The 14,894-nt window shown below is 46.9% G+C and overlaps 1 protein-coding gene and 1 pseudogene across 1 annotated transcript in view; one reads left to right on the top strand and one right to left on the bottom strand.

Moving 5' to 3' along the window:
* The window catches only part of LOC136570728 (uncharacterized), a 2,607,743-nt pseudogene that overhangs the window by 1,927,431 nt on the left and 665,418 nt on the right, over positions 1–14,894 (top strand).
* Positions 1–14,894, bottom strand: part of LOC136570729 (uncharacterized) — a 2,347,277-nt gene that overhangs the window by 1,779,210 nt on the left and 553,173 nt on the right.

The raw sequence follows: 14,894 nt of genomic DNA, 5'->3' as shown, positions 1-14,894 counted from the left end.
CAATATCCAAGTGGCCCCTGGCTTCCATGAGGCCCCTTTGTGTTTGCAGGTGACACTTGGTTCCCCAAGATGTCATTGGCACGCCGCTCTCCTGGGCGCCCTGAGGCCTTGCTGTGTGTGAGACATGACCGCTACTTTTAAAATTTTAAGGTTGATTCAACCTTGAAAAAAATGACAACAAGGGACTGAAACAGGAGAAATCACAGCACTGGGAGCCCTTCCCCACCCCGTGGCTATCAGCCACACGGCTCCTTCACAAATTGGCTGCTCCTCCTTTTAGGCTTTTGGTGTTGCATCAGGTAATCCTAGCCCCACCCAAAGTCTGTCAGGTAACTCTTTGTGGCCGTTCATTGGTGGAGAATGCTTTCTTGCAACCTGACTGGAGAGCAGGTGTTGCCATGCCTGCCTTCCAGTGACAAACCTGCCCTCCCCAAATGCCCCAACCACCAAGGCCATTACAAGGGGAGGGAAAAAGGACTATGGGGGATAGATGACAACAACATCACTACACATCTTAACACACACATAGTATCTATCTCCTCACTGTGAGACCCGACTATGACATTACTCATCCGTAACACTGTGCAATAATGGAGCCTTGTTCCTACCAGACCTGGCAATGTCCCAGTGGCACCTGTGTCCCATGAGGCCCCACTTGGTCAAAGCAGAGCCTTGGCTTAACAACTGACCCTTGTTTTCTTGAGATTCCATTTGTGAAAAACACGTTCACTCTCCTGTGAAAATGTACAAAGTTTAATAAGGGACAATGGGAGACCAGGACCATGGAGCAAAGGTTATTACGGCCGAGTGCATCTTGGCACTCAGCCAGGAGCACCCTGTTACCTTTGGGGATCCCCTGAAATACCTTTCCCCTTACATCAGCCTGGTGCATATTCATAGAGCCTCATGCATATCCATAAACTACTTTACATATTCCAGGAATGATTTTACATGGCCCCTCCTTGGGTCTGCCTTTTCAGAGCATGTGTGTTTCTTGGCTGTGGTTTTGGCTCCTTCTCTTTATCGCCTCCAGGTTTTGGGCCTTGGTGCACTCTGCCTTCAGACGGGGAGTGCTGATAGTTGGCAGATCTGTACAGGTGTCCTCATCCTGTGTGCACTGGATGTTATCCCACCCAAGCAGGCAGTTTAACACAAGCACACTTCTATCAGCTATTCCACTACTATGTCTAAGCTCAATTAACAACAGAAATAAAAACTATATCTTTAGAACAAAGTTATTTTAACACCACACATATAAAATCCATTTTAATATTTGCAAAAAGCCAATATTATGATATTTATCTATAACAGGGTGAAGGAGCCCGGGCCCACGCTCTGGCCCTGGGGGACACGGGGACGCTGCCGGGGGGTCCCTGTCCCCCTGTGCCACCCCCAGGGCCCCGGCTCCCGTCCCCGTGTCAGGCTCTGGGGTCGATCTCGTGGAACATCCTCTGGGGGAGGCTGCGGGGCCGGGGGCGGGGGGACCCGGGGGGACAGGGGACCCCGCTGTGCACGAGCAGGGTTGGACTGCCATGGGGGGAGCTGTGAGGGGGCCGGGGCAGAGTGACCTCCCCAGGGACCTCACACAGCCCCCGTGATGTCACACAGCCCCTGTGATGTCACACAGCCCCTGTGATGTCACACAGCCCCTGTGATGTCACACAGCCCCCCCCCCGTGATGTCACACTCCTCCTGTGATATCACACAGCCTCTGTGATGTCACTCAGCCTCTGTAATGTAATGGAGCCCCCATGATGTCACACAGCCACCTGTGATGTCACAACGCCCCCATGATGTCACACAGCCCCATGTGATGTCACACTGCCCCATGTGATGTCACACTGCCCCTATGATGTCACACAGTGTAGTAAATCCCATGGACTAACTTGCACTGCTTGATAATAAGCCAGATAAGAGGATTTATTAACACAGCCCTGTGATGTCACACAACCTCCATATGATGTCATTCAGCTGCTATGTGATGTCACACAGCACATTTGTGATGTCACAGTCACCCTGTGATGTCACAGCCTTCTCTGTGACATCACACAGCTGCTCTGTGACTCTGTGTCACAGACCACATTGTGATGTCCCAGAGCCACCTTCTCTGATGTCACAGCTAGCTCTGTGATGTCACAAGCCCCTCAGTGCTGTCCCACAGCCCACTCTGTGCTGTCACACAGCCCCTTGCTGCCATCCCAGCTGCTCTGTGGCTCTGGGACACAGCCCCAGAGGTGCTGCTGTGACACAGCCCCCGCGGGGACATCCCACAGCCCCGGCCAGTGCTGAGCCCCTGTGAGCTCTGTCTGTGCCCTGCTCGTGTCCCTGAGGGGCCCTGGCAGTGCCCCAGCCCTGCTGGGCTGTGCACAGGAGCTGCTCCTGCCCAGAGCTGTCTCTCTGCAGCTCTGCTGCCCTTGCCAGGAGCTGCCTCTGGGCCAGGAGCCCGGCCCAGCTCAGCAGCACAGACACAGCACAAGGACTTTAATCGCCCTCTGGGCCTTTGCTGCTCTTTGCATCACACCCAGTCCCTCAGAGTGGGCTCAAAGACTTCTCAAGAGCTCACAGTGAGATTGAAATACTGAAGTTTCTTGTACTTTAAAGAGATCCCTGTGAGGGACAGGGCTGAGAAAGTGTCCGCAGGTTCCAGGGAGAGCAGAACACTGGAGGCACTGATGGCAGCTGGGGACAAACAAGGCAAAGGTGTCTCTGGTGCTGAGCAAACCTGGATGTGTTTCAGGAATGCAAAGGGCCAAGGCCTGAGCCCCAGGGCCTGGCCAGGCAGATCCTGTCCCTCCCTCCTTGCTCAGGGCTCTTCCCGGGATGGGCACTGGCATGTGGGGATGGGCAATGCCAAGGGCAGGAGCGTGGGGCGGCCCCTGCCAGGCTGCTGAGCAGGGACAAGGAGGCAATGAGGCCCCAGGCCTGCAAGGGTCACTTGTCCCCTCCTGGCTCAGTCCCAGGGCCAGCAGCCATGGCCAAAGCGCTGCCCAGGTTGGCTCTGTCAGGGCTGTCTTGCAGCTGCTGCCCATCCCTGTGCCCTGTGCAGCCCAGGCTGTCCCACGGTGTCCCTGCCCTGGCCTCTGTCCCTGCAGGCTCTCGGCATCCCCCGGCTGCCCCACCTGGCTGGGCCCTTCCTTTGCTGACAGGTCTGCCTCCTGCCTGCCCCTGCCTGCCCACACAAAGCCTGGGGCTGCTCCAGGCTCCTGCTGGGGACGTGCTGCACCACAGCCCTGCCCTGACAGGGAAATTCCTTTCTCCTGGTGCCACTCTGGGCCTCCACAGCTGCCCTTGGCGTTGATTCTTTCTCTCTCTGCCTGTTTTCCACTATGTCAAAAGGATCCACCATCCCTGAAATCGCTCTTTAAACACTCTCATGGCTCTGCTCCACTGTCCTCAGTCTCCACCCCACTGAGCACAGAGCTCCTTTGTCCCTATACAGTGCTCATGGGCCCAAGGCCTCCAACCCCCCACTCCTTGGGACATCTCTGGGCCCTCTCCAAAGTGTTTCCAAATGAAAACATTCAGCTCAGGGTCTAAAGAAATCACCAGAGGACAGGGCCAGCCTGACCTGTCTGTCCTGGCTACTTTTGACTGGGAGCAATGCTTGGATATACAGAATTTGGGAGGCCAAATTCTAATTTTGGCCATGGTCCCTGGAAAAGAAGGCTGGTTCTTTTCCATAGGAATGAAGGAAAGAGCCCCTCTGTTTCAGGGACAGATGTGAGGTGACCACCAGAGGCCAAGGCCAGCCAGAGCTGGCAGGTTTTGTTTTGTGAGATACCCTTGCAAATAGGAATTATTTTAGGCAGAGTACCCATTTTGGCAATGGGCATCTGGAAAGTCAGACAGCTCTTTTCCATAGCAAGGAAAGCAGAGAGCCCCAGTGCTCCAGGAGCTGATGAGAGGCAGCCCTTGACACCCCAAGATCAGCCAGAGCTGTCAGGTGGCCCCTGGGAGGCCAAGCCAGCCAGAGCTGTTCCATGTTCCCTGGGTTCCATGGGGCCCCACAGTGTCCCAATGGTCCCTTGCTTCCATGGGGCCCTGAGGTGTCATAATGCCCCCTTGGTGACAGGAGGCCCTGAAGGTTGGAATGGTCTCCATGGTTCCATCAGGCCCCACAGAGCCCCAGTGGTCTCTGGGTCCATGGAGCCCCTCTGTGTCACCATGGCCCCTTGGTTCTGTGGGCTCCAGTGGTGCCACAATGATCCCCTTGGTTCCCTGGGCTCCAGTGGTGCCACAATGATCCCCTTGGTTCCATGGGCTCCAGTGGTGCCACAATGATCCCCTTGGTTCCATGGGCTCCAGAGGTGCCACAATGATCCCCTTGGTTCCATGGGCTCCAGTGGTGCCACAATGATCCCCTTGGTTCCATGGGCTCCAGTGGTGCCACAATGATCCCCTTGGTTCCATGAGGTCCCCACAGTGTCCCAGGGATCTCCATGGGAAGGAAAGAACCCAGCCCCACTGTTGCAGGCGCAGCCACCACAGGCCAAGGCCAGCCAGCCTTGACGGTACTGGCAGATTTTGCCTGGGAGCAACCCTTGGATATTGAGAATTTCAGAGGTGGAATCCCAATTTCAGACATGGACACTGGAGGAGAAGGATGGTTCTTTTCCATAGGAAGGAAAGCACAGAACACCGGTGGTGTCTCAGGGGCAGATGAAAGGCGGCCATCAGAGGCCAAGGCCAGCCAGACCTCTCTGTCCTGGCAGCTTTTGTCTGAAAGCAACCCTTGGATATCGGGAATTTGGGAGGTGGAACCCCAATTTCAGCCGTTTCTGCATGGATAAGAAGGACGGTTCTTTTCCATAGGAAGGAAAGCACCCAGCCCCAGTGTTTGGACAGCAGGGGAGAGGCACCCCCAGGAGGCCAAGGGCAGCCAGACCTGTCTGTCCTGGCAGCTTTCACCTGGGAGCAATCCTTGGATGTACGGAGTTTTGGAGGTGGAATCCCAGTTTTGGCCATGGTCAAGATGGGTGGTTTTGCCCATAGGAAAGTAAAGCACAAAGTCCAAGTGTTTAGGAAGAAGATGAGAGGTGGCCACCCTCAGGCCAAGCCAGCCAGCCCTGTCTCTCCTGGCATCTTTTGTCTCGGGGCTTTCCTTGGACATTGGGCATTTTGGAGGGGGAATCTCAGTTTTGGCTGTGGGTGTCTGGACAGGAAGAAGAGCTCTTTTCATAAGGAAGGAAAGCACCCAGCCCCAGTGTTTCAGAGGCAGATGAGGGCCAGCCCTCAGGAAGCCAAGGCCAGCCAGACTTGTCACTCCTGGCAGCTTTTGTCTGGGAGCTATCCTTGGATATAATGAATTCCAGAGGCAGTTGCCCAATTTTGACCATAAGTGCCTGGTTCAGATGGAGGGTTTTTTCCCACAAGAAATAAAAGTGATAATGGAGCCCTGGAAAATGTTAAAAATCGTCTTTGAAAATATTGGGCTTTGTGTTTTCTCAGATCACTGCACCTGCGTAAGCAGTATGATAAAAGATATAATTGTTAGATGTGGTGATTGTTTAGTAATTAAATATAATTATTATATAACCATAAGAAGAATCGTGAGAAACTATGTTGGAAATTTAAAGGGGGCTATGTTTAGCTGAAATCTGTGCATACAATAGAAGAATATAAGTTTAATAATTACATGAAAGTTATGTAATAATAGAGGATAAAACACGTTCACCTCGAATGTATGGTCGGAATCAGATTTGGGTGGAAACTACCCCGATTCCCAGAGCTCTTGAATAAAAAGCACCGCATATAATCGCTGATGTGATTATGTGTTTCTGAACGCTAACATTTTGGCGACCCCGGATGGGACCCTGCGGGTGCTGCTGAGCGAGTTTCGCGACTCGACCGCGCTCCAGCCGGCACCGAGGGATTCTCGGGGAGCTCGATCGGCCACGATTGCTTCTGCCGCTCGCAACAGCCCTGGGAGAAAGGTAAGGTGCTTTTTACTTTGGTTTGGGTGCCTGCCAATGAGACGCAGCGAAAGCTACGCTTGGTTGGGCTAAAGGAATTCCTGCTGGTACAAGCCCAGGCGCCGTTCCATAAGACAATCGCGAAAGCGTTGCGGGTTCAGCAATTTGTGGTATATTTGGAATGGAGAAACTTAAAGGGATTTTGGGCGGCAACACCTCTATCCCGCAAAGTTCTCCTTTGGGGTGCTTATTAGCACATTGGAAACAGGGGAATTTTGGGGAAGAATTACGTAAAGCTAAGTTGATTGATTATTGTAATACATGGTGGCCAGAATATGCCTTGGAGAATGGCGAAAAATGGCCGAAATACGGGACTCTGCAATATAACACTATTTCACAGTTAATGTCCTTTTGTAAACAAGAAGGAAAATGCGATGAGGTTCCATATGTTGATTTGTTTTTCTATTTACGGAGAAAGCCAGAATGGCAGGATGAATGTGGATTAATGATGGTTAAAACATCTGCAAGCAATAAGTGTGGGGTTTGTGAGGAACGTTGTTTGGAACTTGGCGTTGAAAGAAAGCCTGAGTAGGGAAAATTATACAGATATTGATTTACAGGTAGCTCCAATAGGAACAAGAGAACCGAACCCGATCCCACCTGTTCCATCTGTCCCTATCCCACTGCCTGCTCCTACCCCACCTAGTCCTGAACCTGTCTCGTCTAGTACACCCTTCCCTCTTTATTCTCCTCTCCCATCGTCACCTGATCCCTCTTCCTCGGAAGATGAGCAAAACCTAACTGTGGCAGGAAGGAGAGAGAGAGAATCAACGATGGGGTAGCCCACAGAACCAGGAGTCGGTCTAACCTTGCCCCAGTTATGGATAGAAAAGACATAGGCAGACAAAAACGGACTGTAATTGCCCCCTTGCGACAAATTGTAGGAGTGGAAGGGCCAGTATTTATAAAAGTGCCTTTCTCTGCTGCAGATTTAGTTATTTGGAAACAATCAGACAGAATTTATAGAGAAAATCCTGATAAAATGGCATGAGTATTAAAAATGGTTATAAAAAACTCAAAATCCTGACTGGGATGACATACAATAATATGTATATTAATATATTATATATATATTTATATATATATACTTTTATATAGCATATTAATATATCTAATATATGAATATTAGATACTTTGATGGATTCTACTGAGAAAGAGATGGTACTTAAGGCAGACAAAGAAAGGGTAAGAGAGAACATCAGAAACAGACTCGTAACAGGGAATTTAGATGAGAATTTCCCAATTGAGGATCCATCCAAATTGGGACCCTAATTTATTTTGCGATGTGGGGAGACTACGGAAATATCAAGAGTGGATCCAAATAGGAGTTCAGAATGCTGTGCCCAAAACTATAAATGGGTCTTAACTATATGAAGTTCAGCAGGAAGAGACAATGTCCAGACTTGAACAACCAGTTTCACCAGGGTAATCAGTGCCAGCAGGTTACCAAGGGGATGGTTTTGGGGGAGTATACCAGCTGACTAGACACAGAGCAAGTAGAACAAGTTAAGGAACCTGTTATAAATAAACAATTAGGACATAAAGAGGTCAAATTTCTAATAGATACAGGAGCTACTCACTCGGTATTGAATGATTTGCAAGGACAAATTTGGGACAAGGAAACAACAATAGTCGGCGCTACAGGGAAAGAGGAAAAACGGCCATTCTTGCAACCCCTAGATTTGTGTTTTGGGAACAAAGTTATAACACACGAATTCCTATACATACCTGAGTGTCCAATTCCGCTTTTAGGGAGAGATTTGCTAGCAAAACTTGATGCGGTAATAACCTTTGAAAATGGGGAGCTTATAATGAATGAATCAAAGACAGGACAGATTTTAATGATCTAAGAAAAACCTGTTCCCTCTATCCCTAGGGAGGTAGGAGATGCAGTGATTCCCTCTGTATGGGAGACAGATATACCAGGGAAATCTAAATTGGCACAACCAGTGCATGTAGAGTTAAAAGAAGGGGCGAGGGCTCTACAAGTCAAACACTATTCCATAAAACCAGAAGCATGGCAAGGAATAAGTAAAGATTATTGAGAAATTCTTGAAATACCAAATTTTAGAAGAATGTGAATCAGAATTTACTACACCAATATTTCCAGTAAAGAAGCCAAATGGTGAATATAGATAAGTGCAGAATTTGAGAGCAATAAATAAAATAACAAAGGACATTTCTCCAGTGGTAACAAATCCTTACATATTGCTAACATCCGTAAAGGAGATATATAAGTGGTTTAGTGTAATTGATTTAAAAGATGCCTTTTTCTGCATCCCCCTTGACAAAGAAAGTAGGAAACTGTTTGCCTGTGAGTGGGAAAACCCAGGGAATGGGAGAAAGACCCAGCTCACCTGGACACGATATAAGAACTCACCGACCCTATTAGGAAACCAACTGGCAAAGGAGCTGGAGATTTGGACCGAGAGTGGGCAAGTACCAAGAGACCAATACCTGTTGTTGCAGTATGTTGATGATATACTAATAGCTACAGAAGAAGAGCAACCTGTATAAAGGTAACCATTGATATTTTAAATTCACTGGGAATGGGAGGTTATAAAGTACCCAGAGGAAAGGCACAAATTGCCCAACAGACTGTGATCTACCTGGGATGTGAAATTTCACAAGGGCAATGAAAACTAGGCACTAACCGTATCCAAGCTATTTGTGCTATTCCAGAGCCCCAGAATCTACATGAGCTGCGAGTCTTCCTCGGGATGGCAGGATGGTGTCGCCTGTGGATCATGGACTATGGACGGATTGCGAAACCCCTGTGTGAAGCTCAGAAGATGCAGCCATTCACCTGGGGCAAGCCACAGAAAGAAGCCTTCCTAAAATTAAAGGAAGCACTGACAACTGCTCCAGCATTAGGGTTACCTGATCTGTCTAAAGATTTTCAGCTGTTTGTCCATGAAAGGCTGCACCTAGCACTCGGAGTCCTGACCCAAGGTCTGGGAAGCTGGAAAAGGCCGGTGGGCTACTTTTCCAAACAACTTGACAGCATAAGTGCCGGGTGGCCTCCATGTCTGCGGGCAGTCGCAGCCACTGTGATGCTGATACAAGAAGCCAGGAAGCTCACTATGGGAAGGCACATAGATGTCAATGTACCACACATGGTAACCACTGTCTTAGAGCAGAAGGGGGGCATTGGCTATCCCCAAGCAGGATGATGAAATTCCGGGTAGTCCTGACTGAGCAGGATGATGTCACATTAAAAACAACTAACCTTTTGAATCCAGCTTTGTTCCTAGGTACCACAACTGAAGAAGGCCCATTAGAGCATGACTGTGTGGAGGTAATAGAGTACACCTACTCAGCAAGAGAAGACCTGAAAGACGTCCCACCAGAGCAGCCAGAGTGGGAGCTGTTTACAGATGGGAGCAGCTTCGTGGAAAATGGAACCAGATACGCTGGGTATGTGGTAACAACAGTCAGTACAGCAGTGGAGGCAAAGGCATTACCACCAAATACATCTGCCCAGAAGGCAGAACTGGTTGCTTTAACCAGGGCACTAGAATTAAGTGAAGGGAAAAAGGTAAATATCTGGACTGACTCAAAATATGCTTTTGGAGTGGTGCATGTACACGGAGCACTATGGAAAGAAAGAGGACTATGGTCCTTCTCAGGGTATGCACATTAAACATCAGGATGCAGTCCTGCAATTGATAAAGCAGTACAAAAACCTGAACAAGTGGCAATTATACACTGCAAAGCACAGCAATCAGGAAACTCCAAAATCTGTGAGGGAAATCGAAAGGCAGACTGGGCAGCCTGACAGGTTGCTCGAGAGGTGCAAACAACAATGGCATTGATACCTTTAAAGCTTAATGTATCCCAATTCAATTTGCCTCCAGAACCAAAATATTCAGTAGAAGATGAGAGACTGGCACGTTTGCTAAATGCACAAAAGAATTCAGAAGGATGGTATGTGACTGCACAAGGACAGATAGTGGTACCCCCTTCATAATGAGAGAAGTTCTACAAATTAAACATAACGAATGTCATTGGGGAGCAGAGGCATTGGTAAAATTGCTAAAGCAGAGTTTAATTTCAGTACGGATGTTAACAATGGCAAAATCAGTAATGTCAAAGTGTGATATCTGCTTGAAAAACAACCCAGTGGCTCGACGACAGGCACAGCTAGGAAGAATTCGGATAGGAATAGAGCCAGGAGACTATTGGCAGGTAGATTTTGTAGAACTGCCAAGAACTCGAGGATACAAATACCTGTTAGTGGGGGTTGACACATTCTCTGGGTGGCCAGAAGCCCTTCCCTGTGGCACCAACCAAGCAAAGGAAACAGTAAAGTGGTTACTACAGGAGATTATTCCCAGTTCGGGGTGCCCCTAGGGTATCATCAGATAGGGGGCCCCATTTCATAGCTACAGTAGTAAGAGAGGTAAGTAGATTGCTGGGGATAACTTGGGACCTCCACACACCATGGAGACCCCAGTCGAGTGGACAGGTAGAGAGGATGAATCAGACACTAAAGAGGCAAATCAGTAAAATATGCCAAGAAGCCAAATTGCAGTGGCCCCAGGCTTTGCCAATAGCACTGTTGAGGATTCGGATAAAGCCTAGGAGTGGGATGTCAGTCAGTCCTTATGAGATATTGCATGGGAAACCATATGAATCTCCTGAGCCTAACCCTAATGTGCACGTCACAGGAAAGCAGGAAGTGTATAATTATGTTCTGTCTCTCAGGAAAACTTTAGCTCGGCTCCGGAGCATCCTCGTGTGGAATAGACCGCTGACTCTCGAGAACCCAGTTCATAACATACATCCAGGAGACGAGGTGTACATCAAGAACTGGAACGAAGAACCGCTGAAAGAAAAGTGGAGTGGGCCCCACCAGGTACTGCTGACCACCTTTACAGCAGCCAAAGTAGCCGGCGTGGACCCCTGGATTCACTACACCCGAGTGAAGAAAATCCATCCTGGATCACGGACTGTGTAAACTGTGGAACCAACAAGGCTGCAGATAAGATGTGTTTAATTACTTTGAGAATGCTATCAGTAATTGTGCCAATGTTATGGTCATTAATGTCTTTGGGATGTGGAATGCAAAATGATCAACTAAACACTCTTCATTCTAGAATGAAGAGAGAGGGACAAGGAGAAACACAGGTGATAAAGGATTCTAATGCAGTTTGGGCTGAGAATGTAATGATTGGATTAGTCAAAGACTTTGCCAAAATGCAAAACACCTGTAGAATAACTGCCTGTCTGCCAATACCAAAGGCAGCAGGAGACCCAGTAAATTGGGGAATCATAACATCAAAACTACCTGAAATACAAAACAACAAAACAATTGCATGCAAACAGGTACCTGAGTCGAGGCAAGTAGTCAAGGAAACTTGGGAGAAAATAGGAATATGGATGAGACCCATGAGCCAGAAAGACTGTATTCTAAATGATGGCACACTAGGAACCCCTATGGGAGAATCAGGAGGCATCACACAATGGCAATGCTATTTGCCACACTATAAAAAGATTATAGAAAATGTTACAGAAACCACTCTGGTATGGAAGTGTGAGGCCAAGGATCAGAAAGGTCAGACAGAGCCTTGGGACAGTGCGTGGTCTGTGAGTATCCTTCAAAGATTCCAATGTATGGCAAACACCCCTTGGTGCATTAAGTGGGAAGGCCCCGAGAATGAAACAGATCCAGCAGTAACAAACACTGCCACCAGTAGCAGAACGAGGGCAGACAAAGTAAGTTGGTGGGCATGTAATAAAACTTATGACTGCACTTTGGATGATGCAGAGATAAAGCAGATGCCACCCCTGGCAATAGCCCTACAAACTGGCTGTGCTTGCAGAAGGATCAAACATAAACAAGGCAGAGTGAATTATAAAGCAGTTGTAGGATGTACCAGGAGTACAGTCTGAGGTCCAGGACAATTTGTATGGGCAACAAGCGATGGCACCTGGACAACACATCTGCCTGTAGATGGGAAAGTAAAGGAAATTACTTTAGGCCTCCCAACCTCATGTCCAATTTGGAAAAAGTCCCCATTTAATGGAAAACATGAACTTGTGCAGATAAGAGCAAGACAAGAAGTTCTAGACAATGAAAATCCAGATGACACTTGGCAAGAACCCTCTGGTGGAGTGAAATTTGGGTGGGCCCTAGAGTCTTTGCTCGGTCCTACAGCAAACTATCAGAGTAGAAGATGCTGTACAAACTTACAGGTCAGGTAGATAGACTGGCAAGAGTCACCCGGGAAGGATTTAAAGAATTAAACGTACAATTACAAGCCACCACAAAAATGACTTTACAAAATCGATTAGCCTTAGATTTGTTACTCCTGAAAGAGCATGGAGTATGTGGATTTTTAAAGGGACGGGTTGGTCATTGCTGCGTTCACATCCCAAATGTAACTGCAGATGTAGAATATGACATCAATCAGTTGAAACAAAGAGAGCATGAAGCACAAGAAGAGCAAAAGGATTTGACTACGACCTGGCTAGGCAAAATCTTTAAAGGGTTAGGGTGGAATGTGAGTTCATGGATTAAATCTATCATTGAGAGTGTGATAATCTTACTAATTGTATTCTTAGCAATTTGGTTAGTTCACAGCATCTTAAAAGGAGAGATACAGAAGAAAACATCCTGGAACCAGAAGATAATAAAGGCACTGACACGAGATCCACGCCCACCATCTTCTGGTTCTCCAGTGCGTGACAGCATCCACGACAACGTTTACATCAACCATGGCCTTGAAGAACGTCAAGAATAAATTGAGAAATAAAGGACTGTATCAAGTGAAAACATTTACACCTATAGTCAAGGGAAAATGCTTTCAAAGGGGGGAGAATGATAGTGGGGCCCTGGAAAAATGTCAAAAATAGACTCTGAAAATGTTAGGCTTTGTGCTTGCCAGATCATGTGAAATCGCACCTGCGTAAGCAGAACATGATAAATGATATAATTGTTAGATGTGATGATTATTTAGTAATTAAATATAATTATTGTTTAATCATAAGAAGAATCATGAGAAACTATGTTAGAAGTTTGAGGGGGGCCACAAGGAGCCCATGCTTGGCTGAAATCTATGTATACAATAGAAGAATTGAAGTTTAGTCATTAACATGAAAGTTATATAAGGATAGAATATAAAAACATGTTCATCCTGAACCCATGTCGGAGTCAGATTTGGGTTGGTACCCCTGACACCCAGAGCTCTTCAATAAAAGCACCTGCATATAATCATTCTGGTGATTATGTGTTTCTGAACGCTAATATACCCAGTAAAGTGTTAAACCCTTCCCAGTTGCTGTGCATGAGGCTCTATGAATATGCACCAGGCTGATGTAAGGGGAAAGGTATTTCAGGGGATCCCTGAAGGTAACAGGGTGCTCCTGGCTGAGTGCCAAGATGCACCCAGTTTACATCTTCCAAGAACTGTTTAGCATGGCTCTGCCCTGGATCTGCCTTTTTAGAGCATGCAGATTCCTTGGCTGTGGTTTTAGTCCATTCTCTTTATCACCTCCAGTTTTTGGGCCTTGGTGCACTCTGCCTTCAGACAGTGAGTGCTGATAGTTGGCAGATCTGTACAGGTGTCCTCATCCTGGGTGCATTGGATGTTATCCCATTCAAGCAGGCAGTTTAACACAAGCAGCTATTTCATTGAGCTTAATTAACAACAGAAATAAAAACTTATAACAAAGTTACTTTAAGAAACAGTCCCAGCCCATATGTGATCCCAGCCCATATTTGATCCCAGCCCATATTTGATCCCAGTCTGTGTGGTCCTGCACACACTCCCAGGGTCTGGAATTCCAGTTCCCAGCCAGGAAAAAATGTTCCTGCCCTTGAACTTCCTTCCTATCCTCTCAAAAAATTGCAATAACATTATAAACAAAGATATAATACTTGAAATTAAATAACTTATAATAAAAATGAAATATAAAAATCTCAAGTCTTCTTTACAATACTCCAACAATGATTCAACTCAAACCAACAACTATTACTATAATATTACAAATGCATATAAATAAACAAAATATATATCAAGAAATACCTTTTGAAAGTTTTAACTCAATAATTAATATACTTCAGATAAAAAATACCTAAAAAACTAACATACAATCTAACACACCTTAGTAAAACAATTCATATTACAAATATACTAAACACAAAACCAAACACCACAATAATTTCTCAGACATTTTAACCAAACAATTAAACTTCAATAACATCCGTAAGTACTCCAAAACAATTAAAATTATTTTTAAAAGGTTTATTGGGGGTGCGTGGTTTTATTTGGATATTGGTTTTTTAATTCTTAGAGGCTAGATGATTTAAAAAATGGGACTTGTATAGGAATTGAATCAGCTGAGAAGGTGACACTCTGCAAACAGAAATGACTGAAAATGAACGGGACAGAAATCAGTAACTCTGAAAGTTTTTTTTGCTATCAAATACATCCCACACACCCAGCCCCACACAATCCCCATCCCATTGCTCCAAATTGGGATCCCACTTCTCCCAGTCCCCTTCTAACCCCATCTCACCCTGGTGGCTGTGGAATGGGGAGTTTGGCATGGGATTGAGGTTTTTTAAGGAGGGAACAAGGAATTTGAGGTAGGATGGAGCCTTTTTGGGTTAAAATTCAGTTATTTTTAGTGGAATTTGAGTGGTTTTGAAGTGACAGATTCATCCCTCTTGGCTTTTGGAGTGGAAACACTTGGAGAAGAGAAAAAAATTCAGGCCAAACCAAAGGACAAGCAGGCAGGTGTGTTCCCAACATGGATCACAGGGAATGTGAGTGACCAGGGCTGTGCCCAAAGTGCCTCCTCCAGTGGGGGATGGAGCTGCAGCAGCGCACGAAGCTCTTCCCGCACTCGGGGCACTCGCAGGGCTTCCCTTACCGGTGCCTCCGTTGGTGTTGGGTCAAGGTAGAGCTCCTGGAG

This window comes from Molothrus aeneus, unplaced genomic scaffold, assembly GCF_037042795.1.
Source record: "Molothrus aeneus isolate 106 unplaced genomic scaffold, BPBGC_Maene_1.0 scaffold_36, whole genome shotgun sequence".
Classification (NCBI taxonomy): Eukaryota; Metazoa; Chordata; class Aves; order Passeriformes; family Icteridae; genus Molothrus; species Molothrus aeneus.
This window is presented reverse-complemented; position numbering and strand designations above follow the sequence as displayed.